Genomic DNA, 19,885 nt, shown 5'->3' with positions numbered 1-19,885 from the left:
GAAATTGTCAATTTGTGCAGGAAACATAAGCTTCCACATTGCAGCAACGAAACGCTTAATTAAACTATAACACGGAAATAGAGACTTCAGTTCCGTGGGGAAAAGGGCTTGATTGGGGGGGACAAATCAAAAAGGGTGGGAGCCACTGGTGCAAGGTTTCGCTGAATGTTTTTTGTATCTCCTTGTGAGCAAAAGTCTGCGATTCAGGTGCGCAATCAACTTTAAAAAGAGGCATGAATGACGCATGATAGGTGCCACATTGATATAGAATAGTCGTCTTATTCGTCCAGGAAATCTAAACTAATGCCTGCAAAACTGGATTTGGTATAATCGTGAAGCCCCATTCATTAGGACGTTTACGTAGTTAATCTGTTTAGAAGCAGAAAATCCAGTTATGCCGATAAACTAGTCACCGCTTTCTCGTGCTTGTACTTTTTAAAGAAGTGCAACGGACATTTGTGTTGGCAGTATTTAACGATCTATATTACCATATTACATAGCGGCAACTTAGGACGTTATTTTAACTTGCTTCGGGAAGTCTCATGAGGACCAGGGCACTCGGCGACTTCTCCGCTATTGTCAATCAGATATTTATGAACATATAATGTTCCCAAACTGCTGCTCTTGTGCCCCATGGTTAAGTGCATTTATTGTTTTACAGCTGTCGATTATATGATACCCAACGCGCATGCTTACTGCCTTGTTGAGAAGGGCATCATTGGTAGAGTCACCATTTCCGTTTATGTTGTTCAGTGCAGCGCCTTTCAGAGAAAGATTTACAACCAAATAGGAATGCTTAGTTTACTCATGTGCAGCAATGGGAATGAAACATAGCAGGGTAAATTACTCTGAACTCAAACGCAGATTTCTCAAGACGTGACCTTTCATTGACCTTGTAGGAGATGATGCACTACTACTGCCATCAAGGTATTATTACGTACGTAAGCTTTCACGCACGGGAAACCATCGTAAAACGTATCTTCGGCTGGTATGCAATGCTGAATCATTAATTGTAGAAATGTCACAACACGTATATATCCACGTACATTTGTCAACAGTTAAGTCGTCGCTGGGTTTTGTGCGTGGAGTGGAAGTTGGTTTTGTTTGAATATTTGACGGCAAAAAGCCGATGCAACTGCAGTAGGGCAGCTGTGGTAGATTAAGGACAAAAATGTGCCTCCTTGGGTTGCTGTCACTGATACCTTCATGCGATACATTTACCCGCCATGTGGAGCAGTTAATTTACTGAATGTAAAAACATTTGTACAAGACAGAAAAGAAAAACATCCCCTTGTTTTACTATGATAACAGTGGATCAGAATACTGTGCGCGTGTCTTTTTTTTCGAAGTGTGTTTGTAGCACGTCCAGTAACTACATGTGAGTAAACTCTGTTTACATTACAGTATTGTGTTGTATACTTGTGTAGTGCAATCCAACCACGCGGAGACGAGGAATACGATCAGGGCTGGTTGCCGTTTATTAATGCACGTTCTCGCACTGCATCCTACACTCACACCAGTGTAGGTGCACTCGATTCTCCATCCTTCACTTGGACCTGGGATAACTACTTTGGCTACCCCTAGGCTCTCTCACCCATCTGCCCAGGGCGGGGGATCAGCCAACACCGCCCTGTGATGAGGAGAGACCTTTTCCAGCCGATCCTTACCCTGGCTCCCTGATGACGACCACGTGTCCGTCACCTGGTCCCCCTTAAGAACCCTCTCGGCAGCTCCTCCCTCCAGCTAGGCCCCACTTTCCAAAAGTCCCCCTACGTACTCTTTGGTTCTGTCGGTAAAGTCGCGTAGGTATAAAATAAATTACATCACAACGTTTCGGGCGCAACACAAGCGTTCGTCATCAGGTGGGACAACCACAGCAAGAAACAATTGCTGAAGTGGGCAAAAGGGGCTGCTGCAACAAGAGGTCATATAGGCAAGAGAAGGGGGGGAGGAGAGACAGGGAGGGTGGGCGTGTGGGGTAGGGGGAGTGGAGGCTACAAGTAAGACGCAAGCACAGCAGAAAATGCCGGGGTGGGGAGGGGAAGTTGGCGGGGATGGGAGTGGGAGGGTTAGGAAACTGGAGATGCGGATATGAAGGCAGGCCAAAAACAGTTATGGTTTTACTTGGTTAATAACATCCTTCCAATGATTGCTCAATCTGTATCCATCTTCCCGGTTGAAGTTATGTCTATGTTTATATATCTGGATGGCTTCATGAACAAACCTTTGATAGTAGCCCAAAGGTTTTCAGAGCACCTTGGTCTCGGAAAAAACAATATCATGAGAGCCCACAGCGTTATAGCAATGGTCAGCCACGGTGGAGGAATTAGTTCTGCCGTGTTTCAGATCTGCCTTGTGCTCGCGAACACGGTCCGAGACATGATGTTTCGTTTCCCCAATGTAACAGTCACCACAGGTGCAACTTAGTTTGTAGACTCCAGGATATTGCATGTCAGGAATGACATCCTTCACAGATGGGATTAGATCACGGATTTTGTGTACTGTACTGAATCGGACCTGGATCTTGTGTTTGTTTAACATTTTAGACAAGATCCAGGTCCGATACAGTACATATTTATTTTATTTTATACCTACGTGACTTTACCGAAAGAACCAAAGAGTATGTATGGATCCCTGCAGTCACGAAAACTTAAAATCTAGATTCCCCCTTCGTAACCCATGACGTTACGTCATCCTTGGCCTCGCATAACTCTCCACCAACTCGCACTTCTTTACGCTCATCCCTCATTGGTTACTCACAGTACTCCTCTACACTTGTATGTGCACACTAAATCTTGAGGGTGCATTATACAATGTTTAAATAAAGCATTTGGCACGATTGTATACACAGTAAATACTGTACACTATGCAGCATACTCCCTTGACCATAAGTTACTGTGTTCTTTGTAAACTTTGAAACGTGCGGTTAAGAGAAAATAAAGTTTATGGCTTCTTTTCATTGTTTTATTACATTATGATTAGTTTTGCTTATACTGTATACATAACTCACGCATCAGCTTTAAACTGGGTGACAGCCAATTGACATCAATAGTTTCTTTGTCAAGCAAAACCTGGGCCACTGCTGGATAAATGCATCCGCATTCAGCAGTGGATTGAGCCTGGATTGTGCTCAGATGGGGGGGCCGCTATTCCCTAAGGCGGGAGTAATAGGCGTTATGGGCAGTAGAGGGCAGTGTGCAGGAAATGTAATTGTTGAACCAGCGCGGTGAAGTATGGTTAAATTATCCTTACAGGGCCAGCGAGGCAGGAGGCCCTCATCCAGCAGTGGGTTGACCCAAACGGGCTGTACGGTAACAGACTTCATGGATAAAATTGATGGATTACACTCAAGTTAATGGCTTCGATGTGGCTTAGTGTTTGCTCCCCTTGTGACAGCGCTCACATGGATTGTGATTTGCAAAGTTCCCACCCCCGTTTCCCACGTGGAGCACTTTAATCACTCATAGGCTGACATCGGTGTTGTTTTTTTTTCTTCTTCAAATGTAACCTGTCTTATATATTTTTTTAATTGTATTTCAATAGAAGCCCGGTACAGAGCACAAACCGCGACACGAGTAGGGGGCGGGGGAGGTGGGTACAGAAAATCTGCAGACCTCAGTCCTGAAAAGTATACATTTGAACCTGTCTTGTTTTTTGAAAGGGCATATGATGTAAAAAATAAAAAGGAGTAGAGGGAGACCGAACATGAGATCGAATGATGCGGTGGAATGAGATATGAGGACAGTAGATGTTACAAGGAAAGAGGCACAGATTATAAGCACATGGAGACAGAAAATCCGAGCAACTGACCCCAGGCAGTAATGGGACATTTGGCTTCGAATCAGAAGAGCAAAACATCGAAGAATAATTTATTCGTAGTCTATTTAGAGTAATGTATTCATAGAACCGAGACATTATTGAGAACTTTGGTTGGTGGCGCTCAAGAATTGTTGTACCTCCTGACTGGCACTGCTCTGGTTATAACCAGCAAAGTGATGGTGGCATGAAATCCACATTTTTCTTTGCCATCAGCCCATAACTGCCTGGCAGTGGTGGCGGCACTAAAATACACACGTGACATTCCAGACCCAGCGATGCAAACAGTGATGACGCTTTATCGCGCCAGGCTGACAGCCGGACGGACGCATGCTGGTAGGCCACGATCCAGATCACAAAAGGAAGTTGGTGAACTATACCTTCCAAGTGCTGTGTTTTGCCAATGAAGCAAAAATGTTGACGATAAAGAAATGTGTGTGTATCATCACACACAGACTTGCATCGCACCCAGCGGCACATTCAAGGATCATTAAAGAGAGAGTCACACGAGGGAATGTGAAAATAACCTAAAAGTACTCTTCATGTGAATGCCAGCCAATAGGTATTAAGATTAACAATCATTCCTGCCCAAGTTTTTCGTGGCTGTACTGTGCAGCTCCAATTTGTTCTCAATTGTATGGTACTGTATGAACCAAAAACAACGGAGAGGTGAGATGAGGAGTTATATATTAGTCTGTATTATTAACAGTTATATATTATTATTATGTTGTCTAGAAAAAAGTCTCACTGACTCTCTAGACCCGTGTTCAGGAGGGGCCTAATTGTGTACGCTTGGCCAATTCCAGAAACGTATGAACTAATGTCTATTATCCCGTCAACAATGATGTTTGTTGCTGGATGCTTTGCGTTTTCGGCCTATGCTCTGCAACCGTGATTTAATATATACAGTTTATGTTAGTGAGTGGTCTTGTGCGTTGGAGGGAACCAGAGTGCATGGACTATTTCACATTTCCAAAAGGATAACATTATAATGCTTTGCAGACAGGTCAGTGAAACTTACATTGCTCAATATTGTTTTTGTTTAGTCACAGTGTAAGTAAACATTCCACATTTTGATAAGCTTCTGATGCATTCCACCCTGAGCTACTGCCGGTCTTGGCAGTTATAAAATGCCAAATAAAAAAAAGACTTATCAGTTTTGTAGTCCGTCCCATGTCACTGACACATTGGGAAATGATATCCCTCCACTGAGGGCTTAATTTCTCAATTTATACTTAGTGGAATGCAGCTAGGCTAACTTGGAGTATATTATCAGTGTAAGACACTACCACTAGATTAAAATCCTATATGATTGGTGAGATGGATGTGGAATCCCAAAACAAATCCTGGAACATCATTCCGGCCTGTTCAGGCTAAAATTAATAAATTCCTCCACTTCTCACGGTCTTTTGATACCACTCAGAGCTCTTCCCTGGCAACACCTGTAGATTCCAGAACAGCAGAGCATGCGAGCAGTGATGCAGTTCAACAGCGTCTGGTGGGGACTAATTACTGATAGTACCAGCTGAAGCTTATGCATGACATATGAATGGGTTTCTGTGAAAATCACTTTCAAGGTGATTCACAATTGATCTGTGTCTATTTCTTCCATATTTTAAAGCTAATGGTTGGAAACCTCACTGCATAATTAATGACAATAATTAAATTATGCACAGAACCTTTGTATAATATTTAAGCTTCCATTGAAATGTCAGAGTGTGTGGTGTATTGTGGTTGCATAAAGAACAACCAGGATTATTCTGTCTTGCACCAATAACCTTTGAAATCTTTTGAACTAGATATTGTCATCCTCATCAACATTAGCTTTGGTCTATCCAATATTGGATTAAGGCCTTCCCCCACCAATTCCACGGAGTTCATCTTCTTGGGCTTGTTCCCTCCTCTGCGTGCTGTTCTGTGACCAGTCTCGACCATCGGCCATGGCTACGCACGGTGCGAAAGAGGTTCTACGTATATAATCCCTTCTTGTCATTCCTCAGCGGACAATATGACGTCCTTAATATGCATTGCTCTTTCTCTCTATGTAATTCCCAATACACATCTTTCCGTGCATATTTGCACGCCATTAATCTTTCGGTCCATTTTCCCATGTTCAGTTTAATTTACCCCGTGATTTGTTTTGGCAGTGAGCAGCACAGCATGCTTTATAGACGATTTCCTCCACCAAGTGGAACGCCCAGGGCCTCCTTCGTATTTTTTTGCACGGGCATTAGTGGGTAAGTCGTTTAATAAGAGGCTGCAGGTGTGGTTAATACCTTTGGCTTTCATCCTGCTCAATTCATAGCCAATGCAATGTCTTTCCACGCTTGCTGGTGTAAAGTGGCATTCTTGCTTGTGCACGCTGAAGAAACCTTCATTGTTCTTGAAGCGTTATTAAAAAGGGGGCCCCTTTGAAGTTGTCTTCAGATAAACTCTTGCGATTGTGTTTACCGGTGAAGCGTGGCAGTTTGAGCGAGATGCTCTTGTTTATCGTAAACAAAAAAAGTTGTTGTGGTTCACCAACGTGTCCATTAAGTTTTGTTTTTCATCTTAAATTGATCATGTTCAGTGCATTGCCATTTTAAATCGACTAAATATTTTATAATGTGTGCATACAGCTTGGACTATTGGACCAAGAAAACAGTCAGTGTTTGTGAAGCGTTTTTTTTCTAATCTTGTCCAAAGTCAAAAATGGCTTACTGTACTTTAGTATAAACTGTGTGCACATGGTAACAATTTCATTGCCACACAATGCATAGCGTGCGACTGACGCATTGCCATTGCAGCGGTATTCTTAGAAGCGTGCACTTCACTGCCACGTCGGGGTTACCGTGCATGTATTGTGCTGTGCCTATAACTTGAATGACCAATATCAATATGCATGTTAAAAAGCAACAGGTCTTGTGAAAACCATTATTCCACAGAATCCACGTGTGTTTTCTATTTCCCCAGCCCATCACCAGGTGGGGTTCATATGGTACAAACCACAGACGAATGCCCATTCCTGATAAACAAGAACCGGGGCAGGAAGTTGGCCTGCACAAGTGCTGCTGAAGAATAACTCCCCAGCCCCCATAACCTTCGATTGTCTACATATTTTTGGCTCTATTATTTTAAGTGAATAGCAACAAGCCCAGTCTTCTACTTTATTCGGCGCGCGGCTACAAAATCTACGGCGGGAGAAACACGCCGCATTCCCGCTCATGATGATTTCTCACGTGTTTAGGGAATAGTCAAGCGCACGAAAATATGATAATAACCTATACGTGCGTGCTTATTTTTTCTGGTTAAAAGAGACCGTGTTCGAGTCAGGCAGCGGGTGTGAATTTCAATCAGCTTTCAGAAAGTTGCCGGAAAAATTATAATAATAATACGACAGCTTAAGGGGAAAGTGTCTGGGTTTAGATTACATCACAAATGTAGGCCATGTCACTATTCAAATGTGCGGCGTTTATGCTGGATTACAGAGCGCGTGTCATTCAACAAGCATTGGGCCCCCTCGCCGTCATTTACACGCGTTGCCAGCTGTAATTATTATTGGACACACAGCCGTGGCATGTTAATTCGATTAAGAAGAAAGCTTGTGCAAAAAGACAAAACAAACCTCAGTGTTCCCGACATGTTCAGTGGGCTCTGTAATATTCCCATTCCTACACAAAGCAGTGGTTGGAATATCGCCCACACGGCAAGTGTAGAGGACGCTATGATGAGCGCACAGTGCCCGCTTAAATTAAAATGCTTCCAATATGGTATTTAACCTGCTATTCGTAATTTCGAAAAAAAAAACCCCCATCGACCGTGTATTTACTTCGTGTTTCATATTGTCGTTAATGATGTACAGTAATTATCTCTCTCTCTTTTTAAGTCAGCGTTTATTTTAGAAGCATGTCCCATGTGCCACTCTGAAGGTTAGTACGTAGTTGTGAGTGAGTGTGACTGGGTGTGCGGCAATGTGCCGGGCTTGCTTGCCATTAGGATCACACCCTGGGTGCTCACCACAAAGGCTGTGGAATGCAGCCTGGGCTGCCTCTTTCTGGCCACTCAAAGAATGGCAACCAGCCAAGGCTTACGCTAACTCTTTTGCTTGTGCAGTTTTTTTTTCTGTCCCTTCTTTAATCAATTCTTTTTATTCATTTATTTATTTAGTTATGCTATATGGGTATTCTACGGCTTATGCCGTCCGGTTCGTTTTTATCTATTCGCGTACACAATATTTACACACTGAGCCGTTAAATCAAACGGTCTCTGGAATGGATGTGAAGGATACCTCGTGAGAATTGCACGAGGTAAGTTTGCACCACTGGGTGTTTCCTTTTTTACTTACTCACTCGGGGCAGCACAAGCGTGCGGGCATGTCCAGTGGCAGAAAAGAATTTCCGTTCACTACATATGCGGTTATGTCTGTAGTGAAATCCTAGCTCTTACAGCTTATCCTAAATGTACACGCCTTTTTTCGTTGGCCCTCTTCATGCCGTGCGGGTCACAGCGGGGCGGGGGGCAGGCTTTCACCCATATTTCACCGCGAGGATCGGTCCTGGTTGGTGATGGTGGGCAGCATAGATGTACAGGACAATCGTGGATTTCTCTGCACAGCCTATGCTGCCCACAGCTTGGCCCAGCAGCAGCCTATAACACCTGCTTTTTTAATGCATGGTGTTTGCTCATCTAAGAAGTATCCAGGATCAACCCAACTTAGCTTCTGAGATCAAACTTGATTGGGTGCATTATGGATTATTTTGTCATTGGTTAACGTACACACAGAACATGGCCCAGGTCAATATAGGTGGTTGGTTCGTAACTATGTCAATTTTAATTTAAAATGTTTTCTAACCGTTTGTGTCTTTTTTATATTAACCTTCGTGCCATTCCTTTTAAAGAGTTATTCAATGGAAAATGAATGGCCTTGATTGAGATTAAGCAAAACAACTTGTAAATCGATGAAGAACATGATGACACACACATAGGATAATCTGTATCGATCTTTGACAGTGGCATTTACAAGCGAAAAACATGAAAAATAATCCATCGGAAGACGATGGAAAGTGTGCACAGTGGCGTCGACATTAAAGTGTGCAGGCAGTGCAACTGCACCGGAGCCCCCGAACCAGGTTATGAAGAAGGGGGAGGTCGGGGGAGGGGGGGCATTGAACAGGAGGCTCCATTTCATCCGTTGCACCAAGACCTGTGCAACAACGGCACTGGGTGTGCCCTGTCGACCCCATGGCACCAGTGCCAGCTGCATGTTACAAGTGCTGCGGTAACCCACACGTGGAGGAGTGAGCCATCCTCACAAACTAGAGCCTTGGGAGGGGGAAGATGTAAAAGACATACGTGCCGATGAATAGGGGCGGTGGTAGGCCTAAGCAAAGCTAGCAAATATTTCTGACCTCAAGCACCTGAAATTGATGAAAAGAGGGGTGCAAACAAATAAAAACACACAACTGAAATAAAACAACTAAAATCAAATCCGAGCAGGATATTAACATAAAGCAAAACATATACGGTAATCTCTATCTTGTCTGCATCACTCTTCTCTCATCTCACTTCATCTTTATTTTCGTCTACATTCCTTTTATCTCACTCCATCTCTACCTCTTGCATATATCTCTTCTGTCATCTCAGTTGAATTGTATCCTTGGGAAGGAGGGGGAAACCCACAAAAATAATTGCTGCTTCGGGAGCCCAATGAGCAAACAACACCCACTGAAGCGATGAAATCAGCTCGTGTGCAGGTGCTAAAAGGTTTGTCGCATCAGTTTGAGTCATAAAGACGACTTGGGGAGGACTTCACTCAGACATAGTGGATTGATAATTATATTCCTAGATTTGAAGCTTTCGTGACTGCAAGGATTCATATTCTTAGGTTTTTTTCGGTAAAGTCACGTAGGTAAAACATTAAAATTAATGAAAGTAAAATAAAATAAAAATCACGACGTTTCGGAGGCAACACAAGTCTCCGTCATCAGGTGGGACCGTCACAGCCAGATTTGCTGCATCACTTGATTTTACTTTCATTAATTTTATTGATAATTATAGCTGACGATGATGACTATGGCGATTATGAGTGTGCTTAAATATTGCTTTCCACAAGTTCAGTGCAAAGTGTACAAGACTGAAATATGTACAGGGAGCTAGAGCAATGCTGCAATACAGTGCTGCTGGTATAGATGCCAATCATATGTGCAGTGTAATGGTCCAACAACCTCACATACAGTCCTAATGATCAATACTTGATGTGTATTGGTGCACATGTTTCTAGTCCATGGGCTTAAACTGTGGGGTTTGTGTACACTTAGCAAAGGAGTGTGTTTAAAATACCCGCATGAAGCAAAATTTAAGTGCCTATAGATGTTAGTACAGCAAGTACGTGCATTAGCTGTGTGGAGTTGGAGTGCTCTACTCTCATGCATTGCAATGTTATCCGTGCATTTATGTTTCCTACAAACATCCCAAAACAGTACCCTGCTTAACCATAGTCTTGAGACTCGTAGATCTGTGTTAGCAAAGCCCGGCATTACAGTACTATACATTTTAAAAAAGTTTCTGTGAATGCCCGTGATGGAATGCCCTTTTCATATCTCAAAATCATCTGAGCGAGGAAAAATATTTACCGCCGGTAAGTACTGTGCGCAAACATGTCCGACATGGAAAGCAGGATGGGCTGGGTGTCCCTGGGGGAGCCAAGTGGAGACCGGTGGAACAGAACATTCAGCTGCTGCGGAGTTCGTTGAAAGGGAGATTTAAAAAAAAACACATGGTTTGTTACTCCACGGGTGTTCGCAAAGAGGATGACTTTTACAGTAAACTTCTGTGGTTGCGACCATCCGTGAACGTGTGATATTTCACAACAAAAAAGCATCAGGATGCTTTCCTTCAAAGGCATCCAACACGAGCCGAATGCATGCCCGCACACTATCTCTGTCTCTTTTTGCGTCGCATCTCAAGTATGTACGCGCATGCTGAACTGCGACTGAACGCTGGCTCTCTGTGTCAAATCAAAGCGTCTCTCCGCTTCTTTCGGTCACCGTGAGCCAAGCACAAGGGCAGCCGTAGTGCTGTGTGGTTAGCAACACTGCGCTGTGAATCGGATGACCTGAACTGGATTCGCGGCCACGGGTGAAATCAATATCTTGAGTGAAATATAAGCCAGCCATGCCCGACTCCCTTCACCAGCTCGGAATCTCCAGCGTGGTGACGAAGGCTCAAACAACCAGTGGATTCACAAATGGCTCTAAATTATTATCAATTTTGCGAACCAAAAACAATTCCAAGGTATAGTTTTTGTGCAAGAAAATGTGATGACAAATTATGTTTCAGATCGCCAAGGTAAAATTTGCATTGCTTCACCACCTTGGATGGATGTTATTATAGTCGGTCATACTGGAAAGTAGTTATGCTGGGACACATTAAGCCAGATAATAATAACATTCAGTGTGAGTTTCTTCAAATGGAGACTGTCACATCCCCTGCAGTTGATTTGACAACAGCTTCACTCCAAGACATGCGTTGGAACGGCTTGCATGTATTCAATCGCAGCCATCTCTATCACAAACATTGTCCCGCATTGATTGTTGACAACTTTAATTTCTGTATTAATGATAATTTACTCTTGTATCACTCTAAACATTTGAATGAAATATGTAAGCCCCTCACGAACTGGCAGCAATCCGCACAAAGGGCAAAACTTATAATGTTAAAAACATTGTGAAAGAACGTTTGCTTAAAGAATAGTTTTTAAGGCGATTTGTCCAAGAGGAGTGGCTTTGGAAGACAGCAGTTCCATGAGTGTGGCCAAATAAATAGTCTCCCCTATAAGGTGCCTTGTGGGCTACGCAAGCAAACCTGCACTGGTGGCATCTACCAGATTATAATGACAAGGCATGTGTGAGAAAAGTATATGAAGAAAGGCTCTAAAGTCCACAGGTGCAATGGAATGCGATTGACACTCATGACTTCAGTTTGTGTTCCATTCGGTTGTGTCACGTTCGATCCGTTTTTATTGACGTTTGTTTGTTTTGATAGACCATGGTGACAAATTTTTAATGAACTGCAGCAAACATGAGAAAAGGGCACACCCAAGTGAATTTCAATATGTGCCCTGCATTGTTGTACACACACACACCTATATTGTGTGTCTTCAGCACACACTGATGGAGCACCTAAACTGGACAAAGCACGGAGTTGTAACCAATGATCTCAAAAGTCATTGGTTGTGCAGTGAGTGAGCTACCCTCTTACAGTTTGGCCCCAGGCGTAAGAAGGGGATAAAAGCATGAGCTCACCATTTTTTACGCAGTGCCAAGCCCTGAAAACCTGTCTGCCTGGCTCCCAGCGTTGAGCTATTAAACTCATTACAGCCTTACAGAGAGTAAGCTGTAAATCCACTGCTATTGTCTAGTGTACTATGATTCCGGATTTTTGGGGACAAGCCTAAAGTTTTGCACCAACCTAAGTCTCTGAACCGTGGCGTACCAATGGGCAATGCCTAGAGCAAAAGGTATGTGCTACTCCCCGCCCCCACTTTTGGATTTGTACCCTCAAATCATTACCAAATTCCTCTTAAAAAAATCATCAAATATATTGACCTGCTGAACCAGTGCAGAGCTACCATCTTAGCCACTTATAAAACGTCGGTTAATAATTTATGTTATTATGGACATGTATTTAAAATGTTCACCTTGGCCACCACCATCCCGTCAAGCAGAGGTATGCGGGGCTAAAACATGTTTTGGTGTCATCACCAAACCTCACTCCCTTGGTCAGGCAGAACAATAAACCATTATTCGTCTCGAAGGTCCAAGGTGCACGGTTGTGCCACTGGTGGAGTTTCCTGGTGATGGTGATTTGTACAGACGGTTGCTAGGAAAGTCTGTGCCTCGTGCCCGTGTTGAATAATGTCCGAGCTTTTCTGGCTTTGCTTCTTTTTGTGCCCTCCAGCGTGCCCAGCGTGCCCACCATTTTCTCAATCCCTTGAATTGTCAGTGCTATCACAGTGCATTGTAAATGTGAGTAATATACACAAGAGACATTGTAAACTTGAATAATTCATGAATGTTCACTGACAAAAGTACTCCCGTGTAATGTAATGTGTATTGATTATTTTATGAAAGACATCATTTCCAAATGAGTAAAACATGAAGGGTAGCACATTTTTTTATACGAATCATAATTTACTTAAAATTAATAAAATACAACTAGATAGTTATATAGTAGTATAATCATATTACTGAATGAACGTTGACTTGTATGTCTATGTCCAAATTTACCAAAACATTTCTTCAGTTGACATGCGACTGATTAATTCCACGTCTCCATTGACATTTCAAAATTCACGGTGGTTCACTCGGGGTTGATTGTTTGATCGGAGGTTTCCACAATCGGATGCTCGGCTGTCTTTGAATTTCCACTTGTGAAGGGTCGTGGGCAGTTCTACCGTGAGAAGTACAGATTCGATTTAATGTGGACCGCTGTTTTTGACGTAGATTAAATGGTGGCACTTCTTCAGTGGGATAGGCAATCAGGTACTTGTCCGGGATGTTGTTCACCCAAATCTGTCGCTATTTCTCTGAGGCACTAAATCCCAAATTGACAAGGGCTCTGGACATTCTCAATAAAATATTTGTGTGATTTCAGTCGGAGAGTCAGAAGATTTATTAGATATTCGTGAAAGGGCAGATTTGGATTGACTTGTATGCAGCAGTATTCATGGAAAGTCTTTCCTGTCTGCAGATATCAGGAGGTACATTGGATAACACGGCCAGGATAAAGGAGTTAATGTTTTTGAGCTGGTGGCAAATCTTCCTTCAGGTGTATAAGATGGCGTCTAATTGTTTGGTGTGGCAACTCTCAGCCCAAATGGGCGTGTTACTACTCTGCTGTGAGGTACACAGAGGTCAAGATAGTATTACGGAGTGAATGCATGTCTGCTCCGCAACATTGGCCCTTGAATTTTCAGATGCGATATATCCTGGTCTTTGTCTCATTAGAGATCTTTCTCAATTGTTCTCGGTCGGGTAGGCTTCGATCCAGAGTAACTAATATATTTTGAGTACGGCTCTTTCTGGACTTTCATCAGTTCGGCTTTTGATAGCCAGTTTTGCAAGTGAATCACAGTAGCTACGGGCTCGGATGGGTTTTGATGGGGGTGCCAATGTGGACAATATTCCTCCATTGTTTGTAGGTCATTGTTTTTTTACCCTTCTATCTGGCAACAAAACTGACACCTTTTTACAAGGAGTCATGTTTGCATAGACCGCAATACCTGCAGTCATAATACAAACAAAAGACATAACTCTGATAATGTGCACTGTCCATGAAGTTGATTGGTCCACACCTGAGACAGCTTTCCTTAGAGCCTAGTCTCACATGGGTTGGACCAGATGACGCCACATTATCAGAGTTATGTCTTTTGTTTGTATTATGACTGCAGGTATTGCGGTCTATGCAAACATGACTCCTTGTAAAAAGGTGTCAGTTTTGTTGCCAGATAGAAGGGTAAAAAACCCATTATCATATTTTTACTGGCAAATGAGGTTCCTATAGTGTTTGTAGGTCCTTCATGAGGTCGTAGCCTATCTCTAGATGCTTGTGTGGCGAGGGTGATATAATTAGTGTCCGTGACTATCCGCGATGATATGTGTGGAATATAACTTACATATGAATTGACTACTGACAGGACAAGCACAGAGCATTATTCGTTGCCCACCATTCACGGTTTTTACGATGCTCATCTTGTCTACGAGAAGTACTCAGAAGCTGCGGTTACTCAGCATCAACATTAGTCGCTGCATCGTGGCATGGCATCGAAAACCTTGAAATGCGATATACTTAATTAAACACCCTTGTATATTAAGGTTCATTACTGCACATGGATTTCTAAGAGTAGAGCCATATGTTACAATGCAGACATTTTTAAACTGCATCTTAAACAGTGTTAAGGGTGGCAAATAGCTGGCATGTGAGGAAAAAGAAGGGCAGTTTAAAGTTACATCACCACCTCTGAGAAGTGTATATTCTACTTGGTATATGTCAACACCAGCAGCTGCAGCCACACGCAGTGGCCAGTGCTGTCATCGGCAGGGAATCTGTAGATGATGCATCATTTTCACAGATGCTTGTAACATTTCGAGCACCTGTACACAAACACGCGCTAATTATGGAGCACACGCGAATGCAAAACCACTGGCGTACACACCTTTTTCATGAAAGGCAGCTTAGCATTAATCAATTCAAAGTATGTGTTACAAGTGATACCCATCGTTCTCTGGAAGATGGCCATCATAGTCTTGGCATACAGACTGCTGACCATTTCACCTCTCAGCCTAGAGCAATGAAAAATAATAACCATGCAGAGCAGTACACTCTATTCAACCAAGGGCTACCTACCCTAGGTAAATACTGAATAATTGTAGTTTGGACACTTGCCAAAACTGCACCTGAGACTACAGTACATTCACTAGGATATGATCTGTATTCTGCGGCAAAACAAAACAAGAACCATAGATGTGATCGTACAGTTATTCTACAACACAGGTATAATGTCCCTGAGAGGGGAAGGATTATACAGTGTTTCTATATCTTTCAGGTATAATTTACACACATGCCTATGTGAACTTCAGCTGTTTTGTTACATACTTTGTACACCAGTTATTTTTTTATATATCGTAATGCAGAAAATGCGGAATTGTAGACATTGTGTTTTGTAAAATCTATCAGCATTTAGACAACCATTGTAATACAGGATTCAGAACAATCCACAACACTCATGCGAAGTCCATGCTGGGATCTTCTCCAGGAGCTGAAAAAGGTTTCCAGCACGTGAAGAAAAGCGTCGGACATTATGCCGAACAACACGTGGTACAACCCGAAAAACACACATCGGAGACGCATACAGAACCCAATAAGTTAGTAGGCAACACAAACCTTATCTCACAGTAGTAGATCACCGTCATAAAGGCTGATTGCTGTGCATGCGGCTTGAATGCTACCGAGTTAAGGCTGAGGGATTGTAGCTTGCGTTGGCAACTGAGCAAGCGGGTGCCTTTAGGATGTGGATGTTAACTGGCTCCAGTTGTGCAGTTGTTGGGCAATCATTGGCAGGACCGCGGTTTCCTTACAAGTTTGATTTAATGTGCACCAATGTATTCCCATCATAACACACAGACAGGGCATAATAAACACAACTGACACGATGCAGAAGACGACAACAACCGCCAGCTGATGGAAATTTGAAAGGCCTATTGCTATGCATTCAGGGAAACTACTCGAATGAGGTTTAAATATTAAAGGCAAAGTGATGGCAATAAAGTGATTGGAGGGGTGGGGATAAGTTCACATCCTGATCCTTGTAGTGGAAAAGGAGAAATTCATGAAATATTTAATGTGCTATGAAGATGGGCCTTTGCTTGTAACGTCGCCGATGATAAAGCATTTTCCTATTAAAGCCACAGCTTTATTCATGAATGTGTTGAGTTTTACGTTATATTTTTAATCTGCTAATCTGGAAAAAATATAACTGCATTGCAGCAAGCTCGATACCGCCGAAAGCATCATTAATCGTCAAACATAGTTGGGATTAGCACAATGCGAGGAGAGATGGTCTAACCGGATGGGAATGGAAACTATGAAAATAAAAAGAGTCCCTCCAGACAGCAGAGTTGACATCCTTGTTGTTTTATGAAGCAATCAATTGGGGGGTGGTTCTCTTAACGTACTGTCGACATCCCGAGCAAAAAACATCAATGCCAGGCAGCTGGTGGAATGTGCTTTTTATGCATGTCCAAAGTTACTGTACAGGCATAATCTGTTGCAATGGGCAAATAAGTGATTTCTTCTGCTGACTTTGGGTTCACTTTGCATTTCCTCCATGCGCTCTCATGCCTTATCTACAATAGATGGGGGCGAGTTTTTAGTACGAAATCGGAAGCCTTTATTTTAAATGCAGGAAATAAAATTGAAATGATAACTGTTGTGGCAAACTTGTAAACGTTTAAATTTAGTAGGGATTTTGTTTCTGCACTTTCGTCTCGGTACGTCTCACGTGGCAAAAGAAAAGTATTGTTTGCATAAATTCTGCAAATCTCTTTGGTACTTTTCAAACCTGTCCTGTAATGTGTATGGCCAGCATTGATTTTAATGTTCTCGACTACAATGCGGGAGTGCATAAAGGTTTCCAGAATAAAATTGCACTTTTTACAATGGTCAAGAATATATATTTGTTTTCATTGTCTAGAAAGAGAGAACCCACATTGATCACAATGTATCATAAGTCAATAATCATCAAAGCTTATTCTACACAAAAAGCACCAACACCTCTCTTCACAGCTCTTCTCAGCAGAAACATTCCAGACACGGTAAGTAGTCGTGGCCACCCGTTTTGAAGCAGAGCAAGGAGAATTCATTACTGGTGATGCAATGACCCTTATAGTATCCCCTTGAGGCTATGCTCTGCAGCCATCTGGCACAGAGAAATTAAGGGACAAAATTATTGACTTGATTTCATTGTTTTTCATCTGTGCATTGTGATACAGAAACACGCCGGTGTGAAACATCGATTTTCTGCCCCAGGAACATGCCTGGTACACATATATGCACGGAAACAAGACACTGCCATGAGAAACAAACAAAACACTCAACACAATCATCAAGCAATCGGCACGGATGGGCACCATCATATTCACGATCTTTGGACAAAACTTCCACGTTCCGAGGACGAGAGAATACGGAGAAGCGGCGGTACCAACTAATGCATGCGAAGCAATTAGACAACGCCGATTGTCTGACTTTGAAAAGCCAACACCCCGCAAGACATCTGGTGACGTGAGTGACTCAGGTCGGAATGTGTAATCCCCACTGTCGATTAAACACGCGTTATCTCTCTAGGTATGTGCACAATACTGTATAGCTCGTCAACAACAGCTTCCCCATTCTCATTGTCTCTCTCTCTGTGCGAGTGTGTGAATGTGTGTATTTATTAATCTACGAGATGCCGTGTCTGCAATTTGCCTGAGTCACCGTTTGTCCGGTAATGCCGGGTACGTTATTAATAGAGCGTGGTGGAGTGCGTGATGTGTCGATGTTTTGGCGGACGGGTACACTTTGAGTAATGTTATGGGTTTGATGGAAGTAAAATTGGCGGTATGAGAGGTGTAATCATAAAAGTGTAAGCAGGAAAGAGTGAAGAGAAATAATAATATGGATAAGTACTGTTTAAGTGGCTTGAAAAGTACGCTGCCAGCAACCCGTAATGTATTCAAATTGTGCTGCGGATGCATTTTTCATATCATAAAGCGAAGTATCTATTCAGAACTGTTACAGCGCATGGAGACAGTTTTCACATGGCTTATTCTGATACCACTTCAACTGACCTTTTATCCACATACTAGGATGTATACTCTTAGGCTTTTTCGGTAAAGTCACGTAGGTAAAAATAATAATAATACAATTTTCATTTATTTTTATTTTATTATTATTTTTATTTACCTACGTGACTTTACCGAAAAAACCTAAGAGTATGAATCCTTGCAGTCACGAAAGCTTCAAATCTAGAATTAATACTAGGATGTGTATTTCCCCAATTGCCCTGCTGCAGAGAGACATTTTTCACATAGCAATCAAACCAATATTTGTGTTGACTTTATCAGTGTTTGAATTTAGGCACAAACCAATATTAAATGCTACGTGGTTTTTCTTTATGTACAGCAGTTGTTTGTGACCAGGCCATGGCCATAAACTCACTATACCATGGTAGGTTTCCTGGTTTAATTATGCGTGGCTGAAATCCTTGTTAAATCCCAGGTTATCAGCGCTACCAGCCCAGCTCTCTATCTCTTGAGCCACAATGTCCCATCATCACAGTTGCTCTGCTTTTGACCTGCCTCCTTTCTGCTGTCTGTGCATGCATCCTCATACAACCCGACTTGTCCAAAAACTCATGGTGTCTTCTTCTTGGTTCTTTCGGTAAAGTCACGTAGAATAGAAATAATAAAATAATAAAAATAAAACATAATAAAATAATTCTCACGACGTTTCGGCCACAACGCAAGCAGCCGTCCTCAGGTGAAGAATAGGTCTGTCGAGAAGACAGAGTCTGAATGAAACAACCCCAGGCTTGGAGCGTCTATTTAAGCTGGGTCGAAATCATGGTGTCTTATTTGCTATACCCTTACCCTAGTTCCGGTGCTGTCTGCTGTGCGTTACGCACCCCTGCTTAGAAAGTGTATACCTGTTCACGTGTGGTAATAATACACGGCGGTTGTCAATCCACTGCTGGATAAAGGACTCGGGCTCTGTCGATTAGTTACAATAACATTATTGTCAAACCATACGGTGTACCTGTATTCTTGTACAGAGAAATTGAGTTTTCAGGTCCAAACGGTGTACAGCCGTTTCAATACGGGCAAAACTTTTTTGCTTATTTGTGATGGGATTTTATCGGATGAACCTTGAGATTTATAAAGGTACGGGGTGACCAATAAGGTCTGAATTGGTCTGTAATAAGGTACGCACTGATAAGGGTATGCAATAACCCAGGGGTCAATAGCAAAACGCGACTAATGAGAAAACTCCCTTTGTTTATCCATAATAGAGGGGTTTTTTGGGGTTTAGAGCGCGTAAATATATAAATGTGTCGTTAAAACCCACCACCACCCAACACAGCCAACTAGTAAGGGTTGTCACGTAAACAGAACGTGGCCAATTCGTCACTAGCACAGCACACCGGTGTGTTGGAGAGCCAAGCCACAACATTTACAATCTGAGTACGACGTTTCACCAGTAATTACAACTAGCTTCATCAGGCGACAGCCAGATTTGTGGAGAAGTCCACCTGTTTCGTTCCTTATATCGAGGCGTAGATGTGGTGACCAAGGCGGTAGCTATCTGAATGGTTAAAATCATTTGTATTTATTTCAATTTCGATAGATTCTCTGATTAGTCTTGGCCAGTAGTAGCTAGTTTTTCACAACACTTCAACATTATCAAAATCAATTCAGTGGCCTTGTTGCACGCGTGTTCTGCTACTGCTGACAGATGTATTTGGGAGAATTTAATATTTCTCTGATGTTCTTTA

Source organism: Lampetra fluviatilis, chromosome 7, assembly GCF_964198595.1.
Source record: "Lampetra fluviatilis chromosome 7, kcLamFluv1.1, whole genome shotgun sequence".
NCBI lineage: Eukaryota > Metazoa > Chordata > Hyperoartia > Petromyzontiformes > Petromyzontidae > Lampetra > Lampetra fluviatilis.
Note: the sequence above shows the minus strand (reverse complement) of the source record.